The sequence below is a fragment of the Anabas testudineus genome, chromosome 9 (genome assembly GCF_900324465.2).
Source record: "Anabas testudineus chromosome 9, fAnaTes1.2, whole genome shotgun sequence".
Taxonomy (NCBI): domain Eukaryota; kingdom Metazoa; phylum Chordata; class Actinopteri; order Anabantiformes; family Anabantidae; genus Anabas; species Anabas testudineus.
This window is the reverse complement of record NC_046618.1, coordinates 14,862,581-14,878,285: the sequence shown is the minus strand read 5'-3', so window position 1 is coordinate 14,878,285 and position 15,705 is coordinate 14,862,581. Positions and strand designations below refer to the sequence as shown.

Below are 15,705 nucleotides of genomic sequence, written 5' to 3'. Positions count from 1 at the left end.
AGTAGTTAGCCATTCTTCCCACTATGTCTCTGCTCTGTTCCCATGTAGCTGTGGGCAAGCTCTATGTCTTTATTTTTTATCCTAGCCCACTCCAAAAGGGAAATCAAAATCTGAAACTATACTTAAAAGAACCATAAAAGAGAAGATTCTTGTTTGAGCCTAATTACTCCAAATTACAAGAAGTACTTTTTTTTGCAAATCATGTTTCCTGTTCTTACTGTAGGCCATTTCATTTTTAATGTAGCTTCTAGGTCACCTTTGGTTTTCATTTGTTGTTGGCCAACTCTAGCCACTTACTTCCTCACAGCTTACTTCCTGTCAATCTTGTCTGACTGGCTGGACTATAAAGTAATGTGTCTATGAAGAGCTGCTTCTGTTACATGGGGTATAGGTGCAAGTTTTTTGCAGAGAAAGATTTAAGTGTTTGGAAAAGTTCTGTTTTCAGAAAGTATTTGAAAATTGAGCTGGACGTGCAAAGGTGGGCAGGTCGTTCCACCTTCATGGAACCACAGAGCTGAAAAGTTTTGCCTGGGATCTTTTAAGGTAAGGTGAGGGGGCCACAAAACGTCATTCGCTGGCAGAGCGCAGTGGGCGAGAGCTATTGTGGACCTGGAAGAGGGAGTTCAGGTGGGCCGGTGCTGTTGAGTTGACAACTTTGTAGGTAAGGGTCAGGGCTTTGAACCTGATTCATGCAACTACAGGAAGCCAGAGCAGAGATCTGAAAAGTGGTGTAACGTGTGTCCTTTTTGGCTGATCAAAAATGAGACATGCTGCAGCATTTTGGATCATCTGGAGGGGTTTGATGGTGCAAGCTGGTAACCCTGACAGTAATACACTGCAGTAGTCAAGCTGAGATATGACCAGAGCAGGGTCTGAAAAGAGCAAATCTCCATGCCCTTAAGACAAAGTAAAGCTCAGCTGATTGTTAATGATCCCCAGTTTCCTAGGACATAATATCTGTTTAACTATACATATTAGATGGTTTCAAAGAAATTCTAGCATTGCCTGTTTATTTCTTCTTAAAATGGCCTTATATCTCTTTGAATAGAAGTTATTCGATTATCTTTCTAAATAGTTATTAAGGAAGGCGTATTGTTATGTGTTATTTTTTGTAATTTTTTTTTAACTTAAACTTGTTTTTAAAATACTGTTACACTAAGCTAAAGTCTCTCTAAGCAGTTTGGGCAGTAATTACTCCTTCTTGTGCTTTCTAATCCCCGGTTTTATTGAAGGATTCTCTCAGACACTTCCGATCTCATTTATTCTCATTTCCTATCTTCCTGCCTTTTGGCTCATCTAGCTACATAAACATGTCACTGCTTTATTGCTGTTGTATGCAGAGAGAACAAGAGGACGAACTAGAGTTAATCAGGAACTGATGGAAAAGATGTATACTTGACTGGACCGAAAAAAACTTTAGTTTTGAGTTTTTATAAATTGTGTGGGTATATTGTACAATAATTAAGTCATTTCAATCAAATTGTGATGATACTGTACCACTACACTATCAGAATGATATAGTTCATACATATAATGAAACCATGTTTTGATTTATCAGGGAGAATCTGTCTTTAGTCTTGTTAACTTTTTCAAGATGTACTTTGTGGAACATCATGAACTTCTACAATGAGCAGTGACTCCACAAAGTTCCCTGGTACTACTGTATTGTTTCCTACTCTCCTGTGAAGAGTATATCCATGCAATATTAATAAATAGCTAAATTAATTACCATAACCTTTAGAATAACCTATACACTGTTGTGTGAAATATTTCTGCAAGACAAACCCTACTTGATGCCCTTCAGCAAAAAGCATATACATTTACAAAAGTGCCACCTACACATAAACTTGAACATGTTCTCTCTCACACACAACCCTGACTTCCTGTTGGCTGTTGTAACCCTTATATTATACACAGATTGTATTGATCCACATATAGAAGGCGAGCAGAGAAACACTGCCTGTAAATAAGCCCAAAGAAATTTCTGCTGACTTCATCATTTTTATGTTCCTTTTTAAGTGTGAAAAGGAGGCAAAAGTGCTGATGAGGCTTGAAGAAAAGAGAGGAGAAGACTATAAATGAATGTTTCTGTAATAAGTTCAATGTCAGGCAAATTCTGCACACACTGTAGTACACATACACGCACACACACAGACACACATGCACACAGTTCGTACCTGAGCTTTTTTTAGAGGGGAATTACGTAGTTATAGTCACATACAGACATTTACACATATGCATGCATTCACACACAGAAAATGGCTGGGTGTTTATCTCAGGTCTCCACACTTGGCCCTGTGCAGTCGGGAATTTCTCCGGCTGCTCTACCTTCATTCATTGCAGGGAATGAAAAAAGCTCTCCAAGGCCAAAAAGCAGCCAGTTTTAATAATGAATGCTTACAAGTGATGAAGAGGCAAGTTGGTCACAGCGACTCTGAAGGGTAGACACACAAACAAGTAAGGGTGTCTGAGCATGGTTTTTGGCTCATTTCGCCAAAGGATATATTTCTCAGTGTGACATAAAATTAGGTAAAATTAAGAATACTAAAACTGTCAAACTGACTTGTCTTGTTGTCTGCACCATGACATTCTGTCTGGCGTTTTGCTTCTAACATTTGTAGGCCATGTGCAGGTATAAAGATGTACCTAGGTCTTTAAAGAACATCTAAAAGCATCTAAACCTAAAGCATGTGTGTCTACTTTGCGTGTCTACTTTTCCAGCTACATGATTAGTTCATGTGGCTTTATTCTCATTATCATCACTGTCAAAACACAAATGGAATGGCTTATATCAAAGTTGTATTACCCATGTCCTAAAGTTTTATTAAGAAAAACGTATTTCATGAAATATATCTTTAGCCCCAGTCACTCCTCATTTTAAAAGCTTGTAGTTGCTCTTTAATGAGCATTCACACATACAAATTCCTAAAATTGGTCCTGTGATAATGAAAGCGCAACAAATTAAACCAGGAACTCAGCTATGCTACACGATAGCTACATGATCCGTGGAAAGTGCAGAAAGGGCTAACTATACAAGATTCCACTGGCTGTGACAGAGCCCATCACAATCATTATGATCCTCACGTGAAAGAATTTTAAACTACATGGAGGAAAAGCTGATTACCACGGTCATGGCTTGGCTGAGTTCTTCACGATAGGGTCTTAACATGTTATGTATGTAACATAAGTAACCTGGAAAACACAGAAAAAGCTTGAAACTCGTTGGGGCGTTGGGGTGATTATGTTACTGTAATTACATGCTCAACACATTGCCAGTGCTACAGATGCATAGGAGGCCAGCTACTTAGTATGTGTTTGTGTGAACACCTGACCAGATTGAATACAACATGTCCTGCCAAATCTGAGACAAACCCGATCCAACCTGCCCAGTGTTTTGCATATTATTCCTTGTATAAGTAGAATGATTTACACATTTTGAGCACCCATAAATCATTTTCACGTCAAACATCAGTGAATTCCTTGCATTTATAGGAGGCACCAGATTTTAAAGTCTGTGTTTTTGAATGAGACCTATTGATTTCCTTATAGTCTCAAAGTGTGTACACGTTGTGCTGTGGTGAGAAGATGAATTAATGCGACTGGGCACAGTATGCTACTGTCTGTGCCCCAGTCCCCTTTTTTTTTAACTAACATTATTACAGACACAATTTCAAAGCTAACAAAAGAAGATGAGATAAATAATGCAACAGAAAGAGTGTGGAGAGATTTGGACACTTGCAAACAGAAGAAGGAGAAGGAGAAATCAATTTACAAAGTAGCCTTTTTCAATTAATTTCAATTCTCAGTAAAGGACCATCAAAACACGTTTGATGCCATTCTGTCCAGATGTAAAAGATGCACTGTACTATCTTTTATGGGGACTTCAAGAGTGAAATGAAATAATGTGTTATCAGTTTTCTCTCAATATATACAGTATACACGCATACATGCACATACAGTATGAGCACAGAGAGTCTTGCTGCATTTTGCACACGTAATGTTGCACTTGCACACATCCAGACATAGCTGATATCTGCATGGTGAGCACGCTCTGAAGCACAGCTAAGTGGGGGAATAATTTGCATTTCAATCTTTTAATTTGCTCCCTTTTTGTGAAATTGAGCCGACTTCCACAAGCTAACCACAGTGAGTACAGAACCCCATTTCGACTTTCTCCCTTAGGGTGGTTCTGTACAATTTGAATATCTTTTTTTCCCCAGTTGAACTCATATTGAAACTTATATTCCTATTACACACACTGAACTCTTGTGGGGTTTCTACTTAAGTCCTGTTCTGAATATGTCGACTCTGCAAAGATAGAGTTAATAACATATTACGCACAGAATTCAGAACTGGGCTCTTTAGTGTGATGTGACACGGAAGACATGGAAGTCCCTCCGATTGGACTACAGCATGTTTACTTCTCCAATACATCTTTCATGTAACAGCTTCCTGCTTCATAGAACGTGGCGTTTGTAGAAACATTGTATATAGCGGCCTGCTTTTAATGCTTCACTGTTGTGTTAAGTTACAGTAACATGTTCCCTGGGAAAGAAGCGATTTTTGGACAGTGACTTTGAAAATGCAATAATCAGCATTTCATTCAGCATTTACTTTTACAATTACCCCCCATTCTGTACAATTAGAGCTACAGTACTATGGGATTTCTTTGTTTCCTAATTTAGTTATGATATTAGTTACTCCATACTGTGTAGTACACCTAAACATAGTAGTAAATGACATTTATATCTCACATCGCCATATTCAACTGCTGCTTCTTCAGTCAAGCAAACAAACAAGCAAACGCATCTGAAGACTGAAGAGTATATTAAAGAGTTTTTAAAGCTTTGTTGCAGGTTGCAAACATTCAGTTTGTACTCACTGGCTACAGTTTGGAGATTTTGTTTTTTTTCCTTTTTTCCCCCCACACTCAAATTGTCTCTGTCATCACTTTGATCTCCCACTGTTTTCAATTCCCAAGATAATTGTATATGCAAACATACTGAAAACAACATATTTATTTTTATAGATAGTTAGTAACCATTCATTGCAGTCATTTGCTTTGTTTTATATTATTGTTTTGTATTATGCCATTGATAACCTCATCACACTGATGATGAACTCTGTTGTATGCAGATACAAGAGAAGCAGTCAACATGTGCATTTGATGAAATATTGCTGTGTTAGAGGGTTACTAGACACTGTAACACTCTTTGTAGTGCACATGTTGGTCTAGGTCAAGAGCAATTTGTCAGCAATACAAGTGAATCACTGCCAATATGAAATATTAATGTATGATTCATGAATATTAATAATTTTATTAAAGCAAATAACCACAATAACAACACTCGTCCAGCACATTACTCTAAAATGAATGAATTATAACCTAAATAATGTCTCGGCTTTGTGTGCAGCACAGCAAAATTAAAGTGCTTGCCTCTGAAAGCTCAGGTGCTGCTGAGGGACCACACTTGAGAATTAGCCACAGTTTATCTGGTTTAATTCGTTGCATATATTGCGTATCATATCTGATGAATAACAAAACCAAATAAATATGTAAATAATATTGGCTTTTTTACATTACACCAGAATGTACACAAGAAATTATAATGTTACATACGTTTTCAGTTGTAATGCAGACAGCTACAACACAGGAAAAAAAAATTTCCATGAAAAAGCTGATATAAATGTGGTTGCCAAGTTGCTGATTATAACTTGCATTTGTTATGCTAAGTGTAATCAAGACCTCTCCTGTCGCAATCAAAATTTTGGATGTCACCCATATAATAACTTTAAACACACTTGATTAAAATTCCACCTGCTGTTGGTGAGATACTGTAAATGCAATTAGTCAGAAGTTGCATTAGCTTAAGACTAACTTTGGCATCTACATAATCATCTTCTATTAATTTGCAAAGTTAGTAGAATTCAATATAAAACACAGTGTTGAGTGTTAAATGATATTTGTCAAAAAGTTTGTCAAGTAAAAACAAAAAGACATAGGGTAATATGATTGTTTCTCAATCATATGTAATACTTGTAATGTGTGCATGTACATGCTTTAAAGCAGTATCGGTCGATTTCTCTGTTCTCATCCTCCAAATCATCACTGCAGTAACACATGTGCATAGCTGGCACATAACGTCTGTTTACTCTTCTACTCCATCTTGATATTTTGAGGATGGTATAAGGTGCTTATAGAAAATCAGAGAGCATTCTGGGACGTGAGATCCCATTAGGCACATCTCTGAATTGTAAACTTTATGCATCTTAACTCACAACATTACTGGCCTGCTGGATTTTTATAATGGTAGCACTTGATGACTTGAAAAATTGCTAACCGCATGGAAAATCCCTCTTCACTTCTGCTGATAGCCAGGGGTATTAGAGGTGGGCCATGTACAATGGAGAGATTGAAGAGGAGCAAGCAGCAGAGGTGCTGGGGGAGTAATGTATGCACTCCGTCATCCCCCTCCCCCCTTTTCTATTCTCTCACTTTTTCCCTCTTCACCCAGGCCCCAACACCGTAATATGTCTTTCCAGAGTTGTTTATAATCACTAGGACACCGTCCGTCGAGAGCAATTGAAGTGCTGGAGGAGAAATTGATGGTAAAAAAAAAATAAAAATAAATAATGACTCTTGCAAGTCATCAGGTGGTGGTGGGGTGTAATCTGAGGCAGTGGAGGTGCTTGCTCAGTGGTGAGATTTGAAGCTTTACAAGAAAGCCACATAGATATTAAACCCTCCTGGATGTGCCCACCGCTCGACTGGCTTCAAAGCTACACTCATCTGGAGCTTCCTTTAAGTGCAGCATGTCAACAAGGATGGGGGAAAGAGGAGAGGAGTAGAGAGAGGCAGAAGGGAGAGGTGTGGAGAGACAGGGAGAAGAAGTAAGAGTTGAAGGCAGGCCGGGAAACACATTAAATGTGTTTGATGCAGATGAGTTGGCTTATACAATATTTTTGGTGCCAAACCTGCAGGAAACAACAGCTCCTGTATCTGACTAATTTTTCATCCTTGTTCCGGCTGTCCCTATTTATTTCACTCAAAACAAATGAATAACAGTGTGTAGACATATGGCTTTTGTGAGTGTGTGTGTGTGTGTGTGTGTGTGTTTGGCCGTGATTTTGTTTTCCTTGTGAAGCCTCCAAATTTGTTGACTCAAACAAAAGAAAATCAATAGCAACCAGAATACAGGCCTACATTTAGACTCAAAGTTTTTTGTCATGTTATTTCATCTTCACCATCAGAGAAACTTCAAAGTTCTTTGGTAACTTGACTTCTACAATTTACAATAATTGGTATTCATGTGCTGATGGTTGTGATTGTGTGATAATGATTTTCTACTTCATTTTTTTTATTTTACCTGTGTTTGAATGATTTCAGAAATCTGTCGTGTCACATACTGTAATCAGTGCCATGCATAAACACTTTATCATAATCAAGCAGCTTATGTAGCCTGAAGATGCTGAAAAGTGGTAATTACATTACTTCTAATTGCAGATATAGCAGATTATGGTGTCTGCCAAAGCACTGATAACTGTTCAGAGGTATATTGCAATTTCCTTCTGTGAGAAACATCTTACTACCCTTATTTCTATTTTATTTCTGCTCTTTTCACTAAAAGAACAGCGCAGCATGTGATCGTTCAAAATGAACAATCGTACTTAACTTTTGATGGAACACTTCGACAATTTGAGGTTTTTTTTTAGATGTTGGATTCGACTTCCTGCTGCACTCGTAGAGTTTAAGACACTTTAGACATCATTATGTCATCTAACTGTATTTTAAAGAATTAGTGTGTAGTGTAATGTCAGTAAAACAGACTGTACTCAGCTACATCAGTGAATCTCGACTAGACCGCATTTTTCATTTTAGTAGTTTTATTACTTTTATTGTTGTAATTTTATTGTAGACCACAAATGCAGTCGTGGTGATTATCAGTGTTTGTGTGAATCACTGAGGTACAAAATAAAAAATTAGCAATATTCCACGTGTGCAACAATATAGTGTGACGTGAAGTTCGATATCTCAGCATATTCTTTTTTTTCACCTGCCCATGTTTTGTGGGACTTCCACTTTCCTAAAAATGTCATTATAGACACTTTCATGATGAATGAAATAGTTCGAATTGAAGAAAAAAAAATTAAGTTGCATCACTTTGTGGTGAGATTGCAGTGATTCCAGCTGGGAGCTGACATCAGCTGAACATGTTCCATCTTGCCTTCCCCCGTTTAAAAAGCTCCAATGAACTGCTCTCATCTTCTTTCATCTAAGAATAAGAGTGTGATGGTGCAACTTTGAAGAGAAGCTTCAGAACAGTCGGCAGTGGGAATGTGGATTATAAAAAGAGTGCATTTGATATAAGTGATTTTCCAGAGTTGTGGACAGATGCTGTGAACCCTCCTGCCTAAAGTTGTGCGAAGCAAAGAAGAGAATGATTATTTTATAAACACGTCTGTGCCAATGTTATGGGATGACAGTACAGAGCCACGAGTCTGCACATGAGGATGCCGCAAACACCTCTCGCCATTCCTCAAACTAGTGACTGGCAGCATGCAGAGGATACAATGAACATTACCACAGCTAGTCCTCATCACCTGTTTGTTCAGTCACTTCCTACAGGGGTTGACCTCTTCTAGACTTAAATGTTGAGTCAAGGTTGGTTTCCTGACAGAGAAAGTAAACCTTTTCATTTGGCTGCCGCACTTCTCTATTCACCCTCTGAAATGTTGTCACATAGAGGTTTTAGCTGTAAACTGTTAGAGGATGTTGGTTACCATCTAATGGCTCTAGATTGCACTTTGAATTACAGCTGCACATGTTTTAAGGATACAAAGGTAAATTATGTTGCTAAAACAGAACTAGCCACAATCTAATAAGTTCATAGTTTTATTGCAATCTTCATCTTAAGTAGGAAAACTATTTGCGAATTGCATTTTTTTCCTGTGTGAGTCAATAAGTAATTTTAATCGACATAACATATAAAAACCAAGAATATTCAGTGTAAATCCAGTGCAAAATATTAAAAATGAGTCATAAACTATAACTCAGTAGTGTTATATTTTGGTGTGCTTTTTAGTTCCCCATAGTAAATGATCAACTCTATGCCAGGAGTCTGCCTGTCCATAAAATCTTGTATTAAAAATTAAGTTTCTATTAAACTAAACCACACTAATACCTGAGGGATGAGGGGGTTATGTGTGGTACTCTGATAAATAATACAAGAGATAGATGATCACTAGTTTTGTTTTAACAATTGCTGAGATGGTGTCAATAAACAGGGTCTTACTAGCTTTATTGTAAACCAGCCTCACTTCATGTTCTGTTATGAATTATTGGCACAAAGTCTTAAATGATATTAATTATGGAAACACTGTAAAAAGCATGAGAAGCGATAGATGCTCTGATTGGCTAAAAGTGAGTCTTTTTAATAAGCTTCAGTGTATAATAACTTTATTAGGTTATATGACTGGAACAGAAATGGTCCTAATTTCTGCAGAACTGAAAGGTAGAATGAAAAAGATTACAGCTTGGGAAGACCAAAGAATAATTTTAACAAGCACTTTTTCCTCTCTCTGTCGTACAAAGTATTTGTTTCCTTGGCCACTTTCGTAACTTTGGTATTCTGTCTTTCTATCATAATGTCTATTATCACACAGCCCTGCATCAGCAGATTATAGCAAATGACTGAACACTAACAAGGTGTCTAACAAGGTGTGTAGCGCACAGCTCTCCCCCTGTGTTATCCCTTTTGACTGACCTGTGTCCTATTCCTCCTTCTCTTTTTGTTCCTTCATCTGGCGAGTCTGGAGTCTTTTGCAGTTTTGGTGGTGGTTGAAGAAATGGGGACTAGTTTGTTCATTTATAATCACAAACAAGCCAGCAAATATGGACTCACCGGAAATTATTGTGGGATTAATGATTACTTGAATAGTGGCTGTGTTGTTGGCGAACAAAAGCCACGGTTACTTGTCTTTTTGACAAGTAATAGCCAAAGGTTACAACATTCTCCATGTCTTATTGATCCTGACTCACAAGTTGAGTTTATAATCTATTGTGACCTTTCCTATTTCCTTTTTCAGGTACATATGCCTTTATACCAATCAGATACTCTTAAACGGTTGTACATTAATTAAAATTTTAGAGAAAAGCCTCCTCTCATCAAATGGAGAGGCAATTAAATCTATTGCTTAATAGAGTTGCATTCTGCTCAAAGCTTGACCTTTACAACACATTTACTTGGAAATAAACGCAATTCACTTGGTCTGTTAATCGGAGGCACTTATCCGAGAGTCCAAAATAAATATGCTTGTATTACAATTAAGCCTCCCTCGCAATTACTGTCCCTAGCTGCAGGTGCTGCCTCCCTGGTGAGAGAATCTGGGTAAAACAAGACCAACCAGTTTCCCTGTGCTTCCGACCTGCTTTCACACATATTGAAGGTACAAATCTTATGTAAATGTCACTACAATCCTCACAGTAAAACATATATCTGCTTTAATTTAAACATTCTTTCACTCTGCAAATATTTGCGGCATATCTCTCTATCTGCTCGCGTCTTTCTCCTTGCAGTCTCCAGCTGATTGCGACATTTACTGTAGAACAGCAGGACACATTTTGTTCAAGCAACCTAACCAGCACAATTAAACATTTAACAGAGAGAGAGAGGGAGAGGATGCGAGTGAGAGAGCATTAACAGCATGTGAGAGTAATCTCGTACCTTACACCCTGACATGTATAACACAAGTAGTGTTTGGAAGTGTGAAATAAATATTTTAACTGGTGGTTGGAGCCCCCAGTCCCATCAGTGGGAGAGAAGCATGGTAATTAAAGCCGAAGGCCAAATCTAACGACGACTGAAACACAGAGAGGTACGGGTACTCTTAGTACAAGCATCAGTGCTTCTACCAAGAGACAACTGTTGAACCATTGAATCATTTTGATACGCATTTTGAATTTGTAAAATGTCAAATGTATTAAAGCACCCTCAGTGAAATTGTATGAATCACAGATTTTGTAGTTTGAAATCACATTTTGGTAATTATTTATGTCAAGGACATTCTAAAAGATTTTTTATTTAGTGGAGGAAATGTTCAGTCTGAAATGTATTTATGTACACCGCTGTCATGGTAAAAGCACTATAACTGTGAGGGAAAGTTCCTCCTCATGTTCATAATAATAAACTGGATGTTTTATTCTATGCACATTCTCAAATATAGTTGGGGCAGTTCTCACTTCAGTCACACTGTTACAGGGGTTCCGTAGTCTAAACGTAGTATTACCTTGTACATGTGTAATTTACTAATTATGGACTATTTGTTTTCATTTCCACCTTCCTTACTTAATTAGCAGTAAATGATGTTATGCTACATAATACAATGGAAAGAAACACGTTGACATTGTAGTTCACAGTTTGACTGTGAAATAGAGAGTGTTGTCCCTTCACATATGCAGCATGTAACACACATTAAGACAAATTCTCATTTACTTCGATACTCCATTTGGTTAAGGTGAGGGGTGTTGAAATAGAGTGTACAGGAGGGAGAACATGACAAACCTGCAGAAATCACTATGTTCTGATTACAGCACATTGAGGCAGTGTGGGTCGTGTGACAGAAACGCCCACTCACATGTGGCGAAACAGTTACCGGCAGTATTCACATGTGAGTTCAGTCAGACTTTGTACAGAGTTTGTGCTGAGGAGATGGCTGGGTCAAGTCTGTTTAATGCCCGGGCCAACTGACTGGAAAACTGATGATGTACAGTACGTATGTGGTACAGTTAGAGTTTATCTCCATTGATGTTGTGTGGTCAACATAATCAAAAGAACATGTTGAAGAAAAAATATCAATTATAAAGTAAAAGGTGAATTTCAATAATAAATTGATCCATCACCTTATTGAATGTACTGTTATTTTCTACCACTTAAGGAAGCGATGGAGTTAAGAGAATGGATGGCCGGTTGAATGGAGAGCAAAACAGATGTAAGCACTTTTGAATAGGATATGGCAGAACTAACAGGAACAGCTTGACGTCATCACAAGAGAGCAGTAAGAAAGTAGTGGACAGAGGGAGGCCAAGTTAGATCTTAAAAAGGGCTGGGGGGGGGGGGGGGGGGGGGGGGTGACTGTGACAGAAACAAAAAAGCACAAAGTGGAAGTAAGAGCAGGAGAGAGACATGCGTTTGATGGACATGCTGAGAGACAATACTTTTTCACAGTGGCGCATCTCTGTAGCCAGAAAGACACTTTTAGAGTTACAAAAAGAAGAAAAGAGGGAGGATAGATGTAGAGAGATAGAGGAGCGCAGTCGGGGGGGAATGGTCGTCCTAAAGTTGGGTCCACTTCACAGCAGCATAACAGAGTCATTAGAGAAGGATAATGGATTAGAGGGAGTCATAAAGAGGGGAAGAAAAGGGAGGAAAAGAGAAGACGAGAGCAGGAAAATGATGATAACGTTGGCTTCCCAGCATTACGGCACAGCAGAAACAGAGATAATGATAGAGGAAAAGACACAGAGGACACAAGCGAGGGAATGGGGAGTGCTGAATGTGAACAAAACTCACATTGAGAAAACTCAGCAGTAAGTAGAGAGAAGTGGAGAAGGGAGAGAAGAGAGGGATGGGGGAATGAAACACAAAAGGAGGGAAGAAGGATTGTTTTTTTGTGTATGGCTCTCTAACAAGGCTGTGAAGAGAACACACTCTCTTTCCTCTTCGTTCTCTCAGACACACACACACACACACACTATCATACAGACAGACAGACACCCAGCAGGGGACACCGGGAAAAAAGGAGAGACGTGGAAGAGAAACTAAAAAAATGAGGGGAAGCGAGAAAAGTGTAGCAGCAGATGGAAAGATGAAAGTGTTGATTATGGCCTGTGGCCTCTGTTTGTGTATCTTGCATTTTTTTTTCTTCCTTATACAAGTAATTCACAGAGTGCATAGGAGTGTGACGGCATATTTCCCACAAAGTTGGCTCTAATTGAGAGACACTGACACTCGCTCTGACAGTTGCTGCTCGCTAATATACAGTAGATATAGATATGTCAACACACACACATAAAGACCGTCTTCCTCCTCCCCTACTGCTTATGACATCAATTAGGCAAGAACACCAGACAACAAGAGAGAAGGACTGAGAAGGAATTGTGAAAGACAAATATTCAATGTGACATCGGAGTTTTGCTTTTGACTGTTCTAGTTTAGCTCAAACACTGCTGGCAAAACTTGGGTGTCAGGACAGGCAAACTGAAAGTGGAAAGATGGCAGGACAGATTGAGGGAGACAGGAAGGTCTTGAGACAGGAAATGGGGAGGAGGAACAGGGTAACAGGTCTGTTCTCACACTCTGTCCGTCTTAGTTTAATGTTCCCCTCACTTTAATTCTGACTTGCATAACAGAGCCCCCTCTCTCTCCTACAAAAGGTTACATGTCAGCAAAGATGCCTCCTTTGACTGCCAGCTCCCATTACCTTCTTGCACATTTTAATTACAGTTGAGTTCACAGTTGAAAACTGTGGCCACTTTACCCAGAGAACGCCACTTTGCAACACTAAAAACCACCACTAAAAATACCAGTTTGGTGGGTTTTTGCAGTTTTAAAATGTAATCTGCTGCAGATGCTCTCCGGCTGTGAAATTCACTGCCTGAGCAACACCTGAGGTCACCTTAGACTCTTTGTGTGTAAAACCGACCCTGACAAACTCTCTGTTAAGCAAGACGTTTTTTGTAGAACTGCTACATTTTCTTTTCCATTGCTGTCATTGCTATTTCATGGATTCTCAGTGTTTTATTCCTATTTTCTTCCAAGAATTCTGTTTTACTTGTAGCGCCTTGAGATTTGCTTTTCATTACATGGATCAAAAATTATTTGCATCATTACAGCACTTACTTGGAATATTCAATAGAAAATTGAACAATACTGAAACACAAGAACAAATGGTTGCTTTAATTTGACCATTAATTATTTTTTTCTCTAATGTCTGTAGAAAATTATGTTTATGATTATGTTTAATCCGCTACACAAGCTGTAATTTGAACGGCGTTATCATCTTTGGCGGTGAATAACTCTTTTACACACACTATGTGTGAATGTACCCATCTCACAAAACCTTTGTCGTCTCAAGAACTTTTTATCGGCTCCTGCTGGTTTATAGTTAGAGTGAAATAGGCACTTACTTACTTAGCACTACTTCTGCTCAGTTTGTGGAAACTTCTGTCTGACGTACTGCAACTTTCTTCTGACCATGCTCCCAACAAATCATCCACACTGCTGCAGGCTGTCTTGTTTTCTAACTTCCCAAATTCTTGCATGTCACCCTCCCTCTGCTCTCCCTCAGCTCACTGCCTGTGGTGGCTCATTTAAAATCCAAAATCTTGTGTACAAGACTGCAAGACTGCAAATGAGTGCACCTTTCCATCCCTCCAGGCAATGGTCTGTCCAGACTCTCCATACCAGCCAGTCAATGCCTGGCACTGTGCTAATGTTATCTGCTTGGCTATCCTAATAATGTGACCCGGTAATCACTCATCCCAGTCTTGACTCTCCTCCCTCCTGGCTCTGAAAAATATTGCAATGACCTTCCCACCTCAGCCAGGGCCAAAGTGTAACCCATATGAAGCTGAAAATTAATCTCCTTAGGAAACATTTCACATCCTTTAAATCATACCCTCTCTCCCACACATTGGTATAGTGGTGTCTAGGTGGGCGGGGATACTGTATTTCCAACCTAAAACTCCCCCCCCACACACACACAATTCGACACTCAGTCCCGTCCCATGATCTCTCACCAACCACCGCTGACTAGACTTTATTAACTAAGTAAATGTAACCTACTACTTGTATTTCACAGCAACCGTTTAGTGGTCTACTCTAAGGTAAGGTACTGTAGCTTTATGTCTTGGTGGCTGACCCTGTTAGGACTCATTTTTGTGGTTCTACATGATGGTTACCTAATGTTGACTCATAATTACTACTAAAGCAGAGGTTATTACACTGTGCATATGGGAGTTGATTTTTTTCATGAATGTCGGCAGCACACATTGAAGCTATTTATGTGAACAACTATTGTTTTTCTGTAGGAAACATTGGATTACTGTTGAATTATACAAGAACCAATCAACAATGGATTTTGTCAGATGCAGTCCTTCCTATTGTGACTCTCTTCTCCTTTTGCTCCATCATTTTCTCTCTCTCTCTTACTGTCCTTGAGACAATTAGATATAGTTTATGAACCGTAGTACAGAGACACACACACGCACACAAACACACACCCAGGCCAAACTGAGAGACCTGCAGGTGAGGCTGTAAGCATAAAATCAATTAGCTGGTACCGTGTTGCCCCTGATGAGAATGAATACAGAAAGATGGGACACATGAAGAGAAAAAGGAAGAAGGGGGATGAATAGAAAAAGGCAGACACGAAAGTGAAAAGCTGAGACAAAGAGAGACAAAAAAAAGAGATGAAAGGCAGAAATTTAACTGTAAAACAAATACAGGACTAATACAGGACAATGACTAGCATCAAATGAAATTGAAGAAAGAAATAGTCTTGAGTGTAATCCCACAGTCAAAGTGACACGACCCAAAAGCAAAATTCTGGCGTCATGTTTGACTATTCATTCGCATCAATCATCTCCAGCTCCCTCCTGCTGTGGGTGCGTGTGTGCCTTTGCATCTGAATCAGTTTTTCCCTAAG

At 38.9% G+C, this 15,705-nt stretch overlaps 1 protein-coding gene across 1 annotated transcript in view; it reads right to left on the bottom strand.

The window, feature by feature from the left end:
* Nucleotides 1-15,705, bottom strand: part of grid2 (glutamate receptor, ionotropic, delta 2) — a 394,704-nt gene that overhangs the window by 64,095 nt on the left and 314,904 nt on the right. The window lies entirely within an intron of this gene.